The sequence below is a fragment of the Wyeomyia smithii genome, chromosome 3, assembly GCF_029784165.1.
Source record: "Wyeomyia smithii strain HCP4-BCI-WySm-NY-G18 chromosome 3, ASM2978416v1, whole genome shotgun sequence".
Lineage (NCBI taxonomy): Eukaryota > Metazoa > Arthropoda > Insecta > Diptera > Culicidae > Wyeomyia > Wyeomyia smithii.
Window position 1 is genome coordinate 275,495,675 of NC_073696.1, and position 10,861 is coordinate 275,506,535.

Here is a 10,861-nt window from a genome sequence, read left to right on the forward strand (position 1 = left end):
CGTTTATTCAAGAATATATTGAGCTCGGACATATGCGAGCGATTGTGATTGACGAAAACGAACTGGATACAGGTTATTATATACCACACCACTATGTGGTTAGACCTTCGAGTACGACAACAAAGCTACGAATCGTTTTCGACGGATCGGCCGCGACATCTACAGGAGTGGCAATTAATGATGTTTTAATACCTGGACCAACCGTGCAGAATGATTTAACTTCAATTCTACTCAAATTGAGAGGCTTTCCGTACGTGTTCACGGTGGAAATTCCAAAAATGTTTAGACAGGTTGGAGTTCTTCCCCCAGATAGTGCCTATCAGCGGATTGTATGGCGCTATGATCGGAAGGAGCCGCTGATGGTTTACGAACTTTTGACTGTAACGTATGGTTTAGCTTAATCTCCATTTCAAGCGACTATGGCATTACGTATAAACACGAGTTCCCTCAGGAGTCGAAGGTAATTCAAAAGAGCACGTACATGGACGACATAATTGCGGGGGCCCATAGCATAACAAGCCTGCTTCGGCGCACACAAGTGGTGTGCAAACAACTCGGAAATACTACAGCAAGTTGAAGAGGAACGGCGTGGCATTAACTTTAACATAAGTACTCCAACATTATCAAAACGTTAGGAGTCGCCTGGAATCCGTTTGATGATTGGTTTTCATTTGCGGTTACAGCCGAAGCATCGGAAGCTAAAACTAAAAGAAAGATCGTTAGTGAAGTTGCAAAAATTTACGATTTGTTAGGCTTGGTCGGACCGATTATCACGGCAGCGAAATTAATTATTCGAGAAGTGAGTGTGTTACCACTGGAATGGGACGATTTAGTTCCACAGAACATTGTTCATAAATAGCAATGCTTTCGCGATGAATTGATTTGTTTGAATGAGCTACGAGTGCCACGATGGATTTCTTCGGGCAACATTATTGTAATACAACTACACGGATTCTCCGATGCCTCGGACGTCGCGTATGGGGCGTGCATTTATTCTCGAATTGTTCACAAATCCGGAGCCGTCACTTTGCATTTAATTTGCAGTAATGTCGTTTTCGTTTTTGCGGTGTAGCTACCCCGCTGACTACACTTTGTCCTATCACTGTTTTTTTTACATTTTCCGGACTATCCCGGACTACCCTTTTTCTGTCCCGGACAGTCCGCGCAAGAAACAGAGTGCAGTTTTGAAGACACCAACACATTCACACGTATGTGTCAAAATAAAAAAAAAATGTGTCAAAATCGGTTTGCTTTGATTATCGTTCTTCGCGTGTCAAACATCAGGTTGAATTTCATTTATTTTATTTTGTTATTTGGTAATTTTTCATTAAATTGGCAAATTTTTCGTACAGTAGCACAAATACGATGAAAGACAATGGCGATAATGACCAATACAAAAGTGACAGTTACCTCTGGTATTACGCACACCATTGCAACTGCTCGGAAAGTGTTTTTTTTTTTTTAGTTGCAAAGCGTAGTCCGGGACGGGATAGTCCTGCCGTAAAAACGAATTCGACATAAGTCACGAATTCTTCCGAAGAAAACCGGTAAATGCAAACCAATCACTACTCCGCGTGCAGAATTACTTGCTGCTGTGTTGCTGTCAAGACTGGTTGAAAAAACGGTTGCTGCGATGGAAAATGAATTTGAGTCTGTCAATCTTTGGTCGGATTGGGAAACCGCATGAAATGCTGCAGTTGTATGTCTCAAATAGAGTTCGCGAAATACAGTGTATTACTGGTTCTTATGCGTGGCGCTACATCCCGACAAGTGAAAATCCAGCCGATATTATTTCACGTGGTAAAACCCCTCGTCGACTTTTACGAAATCAATTGTGGTGGTTTGGGCCACCTATGTGAACAACACTTACGTTTAAAGGAGTGCCTGTAGCTCTAATAGCAGATGAATATTTACCAGAACTGAAAGGAGGTGTTGTGCTCGCTTTAACTACTATAAAGCGACTAAACATTTTCGATCACGTGAGTGATTATAATAAGATGATTCGAATCATGGCTTATGTGTTTCGGTTCGCGAAGTACATGATATCCAGAAGACAAACGCTTGTCAAGGGAGATCTGACCTCGTTTGAATTAAATTCCGCGCTACTTTTAACAGTGAGATACGTTCAGATGGAGATGAGTTGAATGTAATGAAGCAGAGTGGCGAACAAAGGCACCGTCTCAGTGGCCTGAAACCGTTTATTGATCCTCAGGATGGACTTTTGCGAATTGGAGGGAGGATCAAAAACGCTCCAATTTCATATGACAGCAAACATCAGATGTTGCTACCGGTGAAGCACCCGTTCACAGAAGCTCTGGTGAGAGCGCTCCATCGATCAAACCTACATATTGGACAGAAGAGTTTACTCGCCATTGTTCGTCAGCGTTTTTGGCCTTTGCATGTAAAGTCTACCATACGAAAGTTTTTTTTTTTTTATTTTCCGTCGGTCTAGTTCCGCCACTGTTGTGGCCAATCACCGACGCCCAGGGAGGCGACTCCACACCCAGGACCCTAACTCACGACCCGTTTATTAACGGACCGGCGCCAACGGCTTTACTTCCTCATGCGATGGAAGGCGTGATCCCAGAGATTTTTCGCCTCAGAAAATCTCCCGGTGTCGGCTAGGATTGAATCTAGACCAGTTGGGTTGGTTGTGAGTGGATCACGCCACCTCACAACCATCGACACCTATGTCGGCGGTGGGATTCGAACCCAGGCGTCGAGCGTGGTTGACGGAGACGTTACCAACCACACTAGGTCCCCGCTCACATACGAAAGGTTATCGGAAGTTGCTTAACCTGTTTTCGAGCTAATCCCATGAAAGCATCTCAGCTAATGGGCGACCTACCGTCATATCGCGTCCAGCCGGCACCTACCTTTTCCTATTCCGGCGTGGATTATGCCGGACCATTTTCGGTCAAATGGTTCTCGACAGGACGAAAACCGTTGGTAACGAAAGCTTATGTAAGTTTATTTGTTTGTATGTCAACGCGGGAAAATTCATGTTGAACTCGTGTCTGATTTGACCACAGAGGCGTTTTTAGCTGCTCTCCGACGATTCACGAGCCGTCGGGGATTGCCGTGTAAAATGTTTTCGGATAACGCAACCAATTCTGTTGGTGCGCAGAATCAGATGGAAGATTTGGCGCGCCTATTCGAAAACCAACAGCAAGCTAAGAAAATTAGCGAGTATTGCCAAAGTCACGGAATAAATTGGTCATTCATACCACCACGAAGTCCCCACTTCGGTGGGATTTGGGAGGCAGGAGTAAAGCAGGTGAAACACCACTTAACTAGAAAAGTGGGAGGCTGTTTGTTGTCTTACGAAGAACTGTACACTACGTTAACTCAAATTGAAGCTGTTTTAAACTCGCGGCCTTTGGCGCCGTGTTCCAACGACCCGAATGATTTAACGGCGATTACTCCTGCCCATTTTTTTATTGGGCGAGAAATGCAAGCGGTGCCCGAACCTTAATATTTGCATTTGAAGCAATCTACATCGTCACGGTGGCAACTTGTTCAAACAATGTTCCAACACTTTTGGAAAAGGTGGTTATCGGAATACTTACCGGAGTTGCAAAACCGGTCGAAGTGGACGAAAGCCATTACAATTTCGGAAGGAGCTCTTGTTTTAGTAGTCGATAAAACGCTCCACCCTTTCAGTGGCCGCTTGGAAGAGTCACAGCACTACACCCTGGGAAGGACGGAGTAACCCGGTGTTGTAACTTTGAAAACGGATAAGGGCGAGTATAAGCGAGCGATAACGGAGATATGTCTACTCCCCCTAGATGGCGAGAAGGATTGAAACAGAGTGCCAACGGCGGGAGGATGTTGAGAGGAAATTCTTTTATTCAATTTATTGGCAACCCTGTTTCAAATATTATTTGGCAACTTTGTATTAAAACACACATACACTCATACCTTGAAAATAAATTCATTCTTTGTTAAAAATTCGTAATAACCAGACGCGTTTTTAATCGAATCAAATTAAAATACAGTCCACGCTTCGAAAGAAGGTACAATCCGATTGATCCGGATTTTGGATATTTGTCCGATATCCGAGGTCGGATAACCGGATATTTTAATCTGGATAGTCCCAGCACTAATTTAGAATAGACCTCAATCAAAAACCAATTCAGAGCAGGTTCTAACCCGGCTCGTACCGTTGCCAGGCAGTCACTAAGCTCCTCAGGACGAGCTTCAAAAGCATCATCCAGTATTCGGACGGCTCATAAGTGCGAGGGAAAGTTGGTATAGGCGTTTCAGGACCCGATTTGAAAACCAGTCTCAGTCTCTAGGGCCAGTGCCTACACGATGTTTTCAGCCGAACCCCGGCTGAACGACCACTCGCTATATTCACTGACTCGGCCAGTGTCGTCACCGCACAACAGTCCGATACGATCTCACATCCATGGCTTCAACAACTACTGCTCTTTTTTTTTTTTTTTTTTTTTTTTTTTTTTCTAGTTAGTAGCTTAAGTATTTATGATAAATATTAGTAAATAATGAGTATGTGTGTCCAATCACAAATGGTGACTTCTCAACACTGTTAGAAATTTGTAATTTTAATTGTTAGGATTTGTTTGCTTTCGCAATTAGGACTTATCATTCGTAGGGATTTAAACCTACTTGTCAGAAAAGGGGAAGTAAACTTACAACTAACTTAATTGCTAACTTATTGGCTATAAAGGGAGCTTATCGTAGCAATTGAGGATTGCAACGATTTTTGTCGAAAATTATAAATAATTTTATTTGACATAGCTTCTAATGGTTCAACACCAGTAAGTCTATGTAATTCGAGTGTACCAAACCAAGGAGGACGCTTCAAAATCATTTTCAGAATTTTATTCTGAATCCTTTGGAGCGTTTTCTTCCTTGTTGAACAGCAACTTGACCAGATCGGTACAGCATAAAGCATTGCTGGTCTAAAAATTTGTTTGTAAATCAAAAGTTTGTTCTTCAAACAAAGTTTAGAATTCCTGTTAATGAGAGGATATAAACATCTCGTATATTTGATGCACTTGGCTTGTATACTCTCAATGTGCTCTTTGAAAATAAGTTTTTTATCATAAATTAGTCCCAAGTACTTAGCCTTGTCGGACCAACTTAAAATAACCCCATTCATCTTGACAACGTGATTATTGTTTGGCTTGAGGAAAGAAGCCCTAGGCTTATGCGGAAAAATTATCATTTGAGTTTTAGAAGCATTGGGAGAGATTTTCCACTTTTGCAAGTAGGAAGAAAAAATATCTAAACTTTTCTGCAATCGACTGCATATGACACGAAGACTTTTTCCTTTTACGGAAATGCTTGTGTCATCGCAGAACAATGACTTTGTGCATCCTGGAGGCAAATCAGGAAGATCTGAAGTGAATATGTTGTACAGGACTGGACCCAAGACTGAACCTTGAGGTACACCTGCTCTGACAGGAAATCTATCAGATTTTGAATTCTGATAGACAACCTGCAGAGTTCGATCAGTAAGATAATTTTTTAAAATTTTGATAAGGAAAATTGGAAAATTAAAAGTTTGCAATTTCGCAATCAAACCTTTATGCCAAACACTGTCGAATGCTTTTTCTATGTCTAAAAGAGCAGCTCCAGTGGAATAACCTTCAGATTTGTTAGCTCGTATCATATTAGTAACTCTGAGCAATTGATGAGTTGTGGAATGCCCATGGCGAAATCCAAACTGTTCATTTGCAAAAATTGAATTTTCGTTGATGTGTGACATCACTCTGTTAAGAATAACTCTCTCAAACAGTTTACTTATTGAAGAAAGCAAACTGATTGGTCGATAACTTGAAACTTCAGCTGGGTTCTTATCCGGTTTTAAAATGGGAGTAATTTTTGCATTTTTCCATAATTTGGGAAAATATGCAATTTTGAAGCAGCAATTGAAAATTTTCACTAAAAAATCCATTGTGCTCTCAGGGAGATGTTTGATTAGTATATTAAAGATTCCATCGTCACCAGGTGCTTTCATATTTTTGAAATTTTTAATAATTGATTTAATCTCATTCAAGTTAGTTTCAATTATTTCTGCAGGTAAAAAATTCTGGGAAGAAATTAAATCAAATTGACGTGTGACTTCATTTTCAATTGGACTCACAAAATTCAAATTTGAGTTATGAACACTCTCAAACTGCTGAGCAAGTCTTTGAGCCTTTTGTTCATTGGATACAAGAAAACGTTCACCATCTTTTAAAACTGGAATAGGCTTTGAAGGTTTCTTAAGAATCTTCGACAGCTTCCAAAATGGTTTTGAATATGGTTTCAATTTTTCAACTTTAGTCTCAAAATTTTGATTTCTCAGAAGAGTAAATCTATGTTTAATCTCTTTCTGTAAATCTTTATAAATAGTTTTAAAAACAGGGTCACGAGAACGTTGATATTGACGTCTGCGGACATTTTTCAAACGAATTAGAAGTTGAAGATTTTCGTCAATTATTGGTGAATCAAATTTCACTTGAGCCTTTGGAACAGAATAATTCCTGGCATCAACAATTGCACATTTTAATGCTTCCAAAGCGGAATCAATATTCACTTCGTTTTGCAAATCAAGCTCATTATTGAAATTTCTCTCAATATAATTTTTGTATCTTTCCCAATTAGCTTTGTTATAATTAAAAACAGAGCTCATAGGGTTTAAAACTGATTCATGTGATAAAGAAAAAGTTATTGGAAGATGGTCAGAATCAAAGTCAGCATGTGTGATCAAATCACTACATACATGACTTTGATCTGTAAGCACCAAATCAATTGTTGAAGGGTTTCTTACAGAAGAAAAGCATGTAGGACTATTCGGAGACAAAATAGAATAGTATCCTGAAGAACAATCATTGAATAAAATTTTGCCATTGGAATTACTTTGAGAATTATTCCATGAACGATGTTTAGCGTTAAAATCGCCGATTATGAAAAATTTCGAACGATTTCTGGTGAGTTTTTGTAAATCACCTTTAAAATAATTTTTGAGCTCGCGTGTGCATTGAAATGGTAAATATGCTGCGGCAATAAATAAAATCCCAAGTTCAGTTTGAACTTCAATCCCCAAAGTTTCAATAACTTTCGTCTCAAGATGGGGAAGAGCACGATGTTTGATTCGGCGATGAATAACAATTGCAACTCCACCGCCGGAACCCTGAATCCTATCATATCTATGAACCACGTAATTGGGATCATATTTTAATTTTATGTTAGGTTTCAAAAATGTTTCAGTAATAATTGCAATATGCACATTATTTACTGTTAAAAAATTAAAAAGCTCATTCTCATTGGCCTTCAATGAGCGAGCATTCCAATTTAATATTTTAATTGTTTTATTTAAAATCATTGCTAAATTTTAAATTAGAAACAATTTTAATAGTAAAATTTGTGCCTATTTGAATGGCTTCAAACATTGATTTTGCCTGCAACATGGCGTTCATAAGATCGAACATTGCCTGTTGCAAAAAAGAAAGTTTACCTGCCGTAGTAGGCCCCAGGCAGTTGACATTCGAAAAAATATTTTCGGCAGCAATATTAGCTGGAGTAATAGGTGTACAATTATTTTCTAGCGTGTTTTGCTTACCCATATTAACGGTCATTTTCGAACTACCAGCACTAGGCGGTATAATGTTCGAACTACCTGTAACCTGTGCATAAGTTAAACGGGTATGCAAAGGAGTAGGTAAACTATGCGTCACTGGTACGCTTGGAGAATTTTGTTTTGAAGTTGGTTTTAATTGAGAAATTGAATTTTGTTAACCTTGCCTTGCCTTAACAATTGCTAAACGGACTGGGCATTGATAAAAATTTGACATATGGTTGCCGTTACAATTCGCACAGCGAAAATGTTTACTCTCTTTCACAGGACATGTGTCCTTTTTGTGAGAAGAGTCTCCACAATTAAGACATTTTTGGTCCATGTTACAGAAGTTGGAACCATGGCCATAACGTTGGCAAGTACGGCATTGGGTGATATGCTTTTCACCTCCGCCATACTTCCTATAAGTTTCCCACTTTACACGCACATTATACAAAGCATGTGCTTTTTCAAAAAATTTTAAGTTGTTAACCTCATTGCGGTTAAAATGAATTAAATAATTAACAAGGGAAATTCCAGTTCTCTGACTGTTTTCGCCTCGTGATTTTTGTTTCATTAGAATTACTTGGGTAGGGGCTATGCCAAGTAATTCTGTTAAAGTAAGTTTGATCTCATCAACGGTTTGATCGTTGGTGAGACCTTTCAAGACAACCTTGAACGGCTTGGCGTTCTTGGTGTCATATGTAAAAAATTTGTACATCTTGTCAGTTAAATACTGAACAAGACGATCACGACCCTTTACTGAGTCGGCTAATAAGCGGCATTCACCTCTACGGCCAATTTGATAGGTAACTTTAACGTCAGAAACAAACGTTGAAAGTTCCTTTTTGAATATATTAAATTCAGAAGAAATAGTTACCACAATAGGTGTAACTTTCTCCTTTTTTAAAGATTTTATATTTTGTATAGTTTCATTATTGGTAACTTCCATTTCACCAGCTTCTTGCTCAGGCAAAATATCAAAAGGATTGTCACTACAGACACTCGATGTGTCAGAAAGAGATGCCTCTCTTTTCCTCCCCGCAGCGATGCGAGGTTTCTTTTTTCGTCCTGCCATTTCAGGTGATACGAAAAAAGTTAAAATAAATGTTAAATTCAAAAGTAGGTAGTCTTGAGAAAGACTGATGGGAAATAACTTTCAGGTAGTCTTTAAAAGACACACTGACAAAACACAAACTTTGAAGCTATAGGCAGTCAAAGACCAGTCCACAAGCAACCGAAAAAACGTCTGATCTGTAGGACAGTTCAAGACGCACTGAACAACTACTGCTCTAAGTATACAAATACCCAGCCGTAAACTGTGTATTTTCCATCATTCGTCAATGGAGATGGATATTTTTACGACTGGATATTTCTACTCGATATGAATACTCATAACTAGTTATCGAAATTTTGAAACTTTTATTTTTGTGTATGTGTGTGTATATGTATGTCTATATGAATGTGTATGTGTGCAAATGTATACTAACAGTTTTTTTTTCTTTTCGTCTTTTTTTTTTGATTTCTAACACGATAACATGAATATGATATCGGTGAGAAGTAACAGTTTTATCGTTCATCATAACTAGTTTTAATGAGGAGTTTCTTCCAAAAATCGAACATCGACATCAGGACAGACATGTAGCGGGTCTCATGTACATCTGGACAACAGGAAGGAAATAAGTATCACCACAAACAAGTATGTAGAACTTTAAAACTTTTATTCTTTCGCATTCGAATTCGCAATCGTCTTCCCAAACTTTACCTAACCCATTCCAATGGCAATGCGGACTATACGCTCTATAGTCTCTAACTGCTCCACCATGTTCCAAAAAATGAAAATGGAATGACAATTGCCAAATGTTGTTTCGGTGAAGTTGGGGCAATAATTGGGAGGATCGAGGACATTTCAATGTTTTCGACCCCATAGTTAAGGAACAAATAAAGCATCTCCCGACTGTAGAGTAGACCATCCCTTATTTTAGAAAAACGGGCGAAATCATGAATTCAACCTCTCAAAATGTTCGTCTTGACAAGCTGAAGAAAATGATATCTTGTTTAGGTCCCTACGATAACGCTAAGTGGTTCCCCAACGGACCTAAAGATATGGTAGTATGAGCGACCCCCACGTGGTGGTAAGCGAGCTACTATAGTGTACCAGCTAAAATTACCAACAAGCCGCTAAGTGCCAATCTGTCAATCGATGTTGTATGTAACACAGATAGTGCTATTTTTATATATAAGAGTTCATTCACATATTACACTCAAAATATTTTTCACGTTATGATTACCGGAAAAGTTATGTGAATATTTTCCACTGTCATTTTCACGTAGATTTTACGTGATTTTCATTTGAGTTCATCATGATCTGGTGAGATGATTTATCCTGTGAATATTATTCAGTAGACATATGCGTTTCATGTGATTTTCACGTAGAATTTAACTTCCGGTAAAGTGAAAAGCATTTGATTAACGGATAGTTTCTACGTTTTATAAAACGTATTAATTTCGATTGTGGTTTCCCAAATTCTTAAGAGAGAAATTAGATTTCAGAATTTTTTGAAATATGTTGCTAGATAAATCGCACGGGCATGCAAAATTTCCAATTCGCAAATGGATTGAACGACATAAAAACTGACAAATATTAAGACGTTCACCGTCGATAATTACTGTTAGCTGCTACTATTTATGTTCAGGTAACTCCTGGATCTTTGAACTGAATCCGTACAAAATCTGTAAGCTAAAGATTCCATGTCGAATTATGGTTTTTCTAAATCTCACTCATTGGCAAGCCATCGATGAAATCAATTTTATGTTCAGAGACCGAATTACACAACAGCTTCGCCATTTTAATTCTTGTATATTTTCGCACGGAGAGTTCATTCTGTTTGACGTTGCCAAGTTCACGTAGATACTACGTGATAAAACATAGTATGCATGTGATTTTCACGTAGATGTTAAGTTTGTCACATAAATCATGAAAACTGACAGAAAATGAATAAGTACAGGAAATTTCACGTAACAAAAACGTGAATAATACTTTGAGTGTAGGTAACGATTTAAGGGGAGAGGGGGAGGTTTACCATGGAAGTTTTTTAGATAACTCATATTAAATTTTTTTACGAAGAGGAATACTGAGGAAGAGGCTAATAATTGCCAATTCAAGCTTTACGTAATATTTGAATGGTCCCTGAGTTCATTCATAAGTATGAATGGTTTCATTGTATGTGTAAATTAATCAAAATATTTTCGAAGATTCGACAACGCGTTCACTAATACAAGTAACAACGCTTA